Here is a 4,740-nt window from a genome sequence, read left to right as displayed (position 1 = left end):
TTTTTGTGGGTCCGGTCGTGAGGCCTGAACTCTGGGCCTGGGCACTGTCCCTCAGCTCTTCAGCTCAAGGCTAGCGCTCTACTGCTTGAGCCACAGCGCCACTTCTGGCTTTTTCATTTTGCTTATGTAGTGCTGAGGAATCGAACCCAGGGCCTCGTGCATGCAAGGCAAGCGCTCTACCACTGAGCCACCTTCCCAGCCCTCATGGCTATTTTCTTAAGTGAAGTTCTATCTTCTCCCTTTCTCTGCCTTACAAAATTCCTAGAAAACTCTCCAGTTCTTCATAATGTTTAGTAATTTCCTATGCAACATATTTGAGACCCTTTAAATAATCTCAGTTGAAGTAATTTCTGTTAATTGAATTAATATCTTGGGCACTCATGCCTGCTATTCTTCTATGACATGCTAGGCCATACAAATGCAGCCTTGTGTGTAACTGTAACTCCGCCATTGATGGGTCATCATTTATAGAATTTTTAACTTTGAAAAAAATGTATATGTGTATTTGTGTATGTATGAATAAAAATATTTATCTGATATGATGGCAATCCACTCCCATAAGCCATTTTATTACATCATCTAACAGATTAGATATAATAATATTTAAAGTTGTCTTTTTAACCTCCCATTCCTCTATCAAAACCTTTTCCATTCCAGAGCCAGACACTGGTGCTTGTGCCTATAATCTTGGCAAATAAGAAGATTTACAGCAAAAAGTTTTTAATTCAAGTCCAAGTAAGGGGAGTTCAAAAAACTCTTATCTAAAAAATAGAAGATTGGAGGTGTGTCTCAGGGGTTAGAGCACCAGCCTATAATGTGGGAGGCCCTTAATTTATACCACAGGACTACAAAAAAAATCAATACAACCCAAGGAAAAGTCATTATATAGTGAATATTGAGCAGAAACTGTAGTGTCCTAATTGTATTATCCAATGTCTTGAGAATCACTGTTGAATTTTTATTAAAAACTTTTGGACATTAAATGTATATGCTTTTTCTGATTACATATATATATATATATATATATATATATGTTAAAGATACTGTAAAAACGGCTTACAGTAACATGAGAAAATTTATGAGCTCATTTCCTATCGAGCATTGTTACCACCTCCTTTGTTTGTCCCTACCATATCTTCCTCTTGCCTCCCTAACTCTTCCCTCCCCGCCACAATGCTATAAAGTTCATTTCCAACAGAGTGTCTTTAGATAGACTTGAATTATGGGTTAGGAGAGGCTAAAATGGTGGAGAACTGATGTCCATCTCTGCAATGAGAATGACAGCCTAGGGGATATAAAAATCCACCAACATCTAGCATTTTCTACTTTGGTTTTGAATCTATGAGCAGGGTTGGAGATACTCTCCACAACGTTGCCAACATGCTTGAAGATGAATTACATTTTTTTAAAATTCTATGGCTAGTGGCTACTGCCAAGGTTAAACATTTGAGTAAATTACTGTTACATGTTTCTAAGGGAAGCTTTTGAGAAATCTAAATTAACATACTGGTTACTATAAAATAACACATATATGGGTATATTAGTTTTGTTATATTATTTCTTCCATGACAATTCTTCTAAGAGAGAAAGTGTTATTTCACTTATAGATAGAAGTGACTTAAAAATAGTAAGTGGATCCTCAAAAATTTTAAATTAATTTTTAATAAGCCTTTTACCTTTTGAGTGCATGACTTTCCTAATATATTATTTATTGGAATTTGGTTGCATTTTCTAGTCACTACAAATTTGAAATAAACATAGGTTACAGAGCAGTTGGTGACAATTACCAACTATCATCCTTAATGTTTTAATACTTGAGTTGCTTGATATTATAACACAATATAAACCCAGAAATCAATAAAGTAACATCTGAACTCCTTCCAAATATGTAACTAGATAATAATCTGTAAACTTTAAGATTGTTATGGTAACTAAATTCTACTAAATGACAAATTATATGACTTAAAAATAGCATGTACATATACACCTATAAATAGTGTACATGTATATAGCTATGTATATGTATGTATATATATATATGTATATATATTCTGGCAATGGAATTTTTTGTATCATGTATATTTGTGCTTGCCATGCTCTTTCAGAATAAATAAATAAAAAGAAACAATGTTTCTACATCACACAGGGCAATTGTTGTGAGAAATTTGGTAGTACATCAGTCTAACATAAACTTTAACCCTAACACATGTATTGTGACATTGTTTTCCAGGTAATAGGGAATTCTAGAAAAGCATGGAAACTGGAAGATTTTCCTTTTACAATCTTGGCTACGGGAGGCCTGTTCTCTGCTGGATCAAATTGTTAAAGTTAGCTCCAAGAGAACGTGAAAAGAAAGTAAAAGCAATCTCTCTCTCTCTCTCTCTCTCTCTCTCTCTCTCTCTCTGTCTCTGTCTCTCTCTCTTCTAAGCTTTAGGAAGTCACATTTTCCACAAATGGCTGAAAACATTCTCTATATTCTCTATCAGCCTATAACATCCCATGGGGAAATATTGTAGGGAAAACATGAATTTACAGATATGTAACAAAAATTTCATTTTAAATTTCTAAGAAAAGACTAAATTTAGTCTGGCCTGAGTGGCTTATATCTGCAGTCCCAGCTCTTCTGAAGGCTGAGACCTCAAGGATAGTGGTTCAAAACCAGCCTGGACTGAAATATATGAGACTGCATTTCCAATTAGCCACTAAAAACCCAGGCTACAATTGTGGTTGGTAGTTGATTTTTAGTTATGAGCAAATAAACCGAAATAAATAATGTAAAGCCCTCTTTTCAACCCTTAGTACCAAGAAAAAAAGACTAAATTTAATCTTATATATTAGCAAAATATGTATCTATCAAACCCCTCTTCTTTGGTTATTTATTTTCTGATATTTACATACAAAACTGATGTAATATTAGTATCCTACATATAATTAAAATCAAATGTTTTCTACTCAGATTAAAACTATTTATATTCTACAAATTAGCATGCCTGGTATGAGACTTAGCAAAGAAGCTATAGTTGATGACTGCTAGATGAGGGCACGAAAGTAACACATTCACTCTTCTACTAGGAAAAAAATAGTCAAGCATTGATTGATTGATTGATTGATTACTTTATATTATGTATTTATTTATTTTTTTGGCCATTCTGGACCTTGAGCTAAAGGCTTGAGGAGAGCTCACTGCTCTGTTTTGCCCATGGCTAGCCTTCTTCTACCACTTGAGCCACTTGAGCTCCACTTCTGGTTCTTTCGGTATTTAATTGGAGATAAGAGGCTCGTGGATTTGCCTGTCCAACTATCTTCAAACCTTGATTCTCAGATCTAAGACTACTGAATTGAGAGTTTACAGGCATAAGGCACCATCTCCCAGCTTCAAAGATTTATTTAAATGAATGTTTTATCTTTGCACTTCTGCTAAAAATAGTTTCAAATGGATATATTTCCCAAAATTCATGCTCTACTTATTTAATGTTGAAATAATTTGGAAAAACTCCTTCTGAAATTAACCTTTGATGAAATTATAGCCCTCAAATGACAAAAATGTATAAAATTGGGGAAGATAAATTTAGTCTGAAATTACTGAAAGCCTTCATTAAGCCTTAATATATGCTGTCAGCTTTAAACTAAATAATAGATGAGATTTTAACATAATCAGAAGAAAACTGCTGGTACCTGCCTCTGCTACTGTCACAATGAAATTGACAAGATAATTTTGAAAATAAGGCCTTCTCCAAGTCACTTCATGGATCTGACAAGCATACCGTATTTAGAATTATATCTATTCATACAGAAAATGATTTAGCTACAAAGATATAAAATAGTTGAATGGGAGATCAAATACATTTAGAGAATGTGGTATTTCTCACTTTAACAAATAAACACAACCATTTTGTATGTTAGCATTTCTGTGCTTCCACAACAGTTTCTATTGTCTGAACTTCTATGACGGCCTTCAAATGATCTTTTGATGCCCTTGGATAACCTTTCAGCAAGCTGCAATGTCATGACTTATATATTTAAGTTATACTGAAATTTTGTCTTCACTCTTGTGTGGATGAAACAAAGTATTTATGTATGTTATCTATTCAGCTAAATCAAAGGTTTGGTTTTATAATTAAGATGCATTTCCTTCATTAAAACATTGAAAAAATTTAAATAGCTCTTTTAATATTGTGCTTAAATTAAAAATATCAAAGTAATTGTATGTAAAGAAATTAGTCTCATCCTCAGATAGATGATAGTTCTTAATGTCAAGGAAAAAATATTTCTTTTTATGCATCCATCAGCTTAAAATGGGACAGGAAAGAGACACAGCGGGGAGAAACTCATAGACTCACCTGAAATTTAAGTACAATAGACAGGTCACATTTTTGAATTGTCAGCTTTGATATGTCTTAACTTCTATATTATAAATCATGTCATATTCAGAAAGTTGAAACGTGAAAGGATCTATTGAGCACTGTCCCTGATCTTCAAGAAACCTGAATTTCCAAAGAGACATACAGATGAAAAATTCTGGTCTCTTTTATTAAATGTCTCCAAGCTAAATTTTCAAGACACAGTAGGTAGGGGGTTGTGCAGGGTCTGAAGGCTTTAGAAACTTGATCTCAAGGGAGAATTTTTGATTAGAAAAGTGAAGAAAATATTAGTTATTCAATAGCAAAAGTCATCTATATTGTCTCGAGCATATTTTGGCCATATATATATATATATATATATATATATATCTTAAATCAT

This window comes from Dipodomys ordii, unplaced genomic scaffold (assembly GCF_000151885.1).
Source record: "Dipodomys ordii isolate 6190 unplaced genomic scaffold, Dord_2.0 Scaffold73, whole genome shotgun sequence".
Taxonomy (NCBI): domain Eukaryota; kingdom Metazoa; phylum Chordata; class Mammalia; order Rodentia; family Heteromyidae; genus Dipodomys; species Dipodomys ordii.
This window is presented reverse-complemented; position numbering follows the sequence as displayed.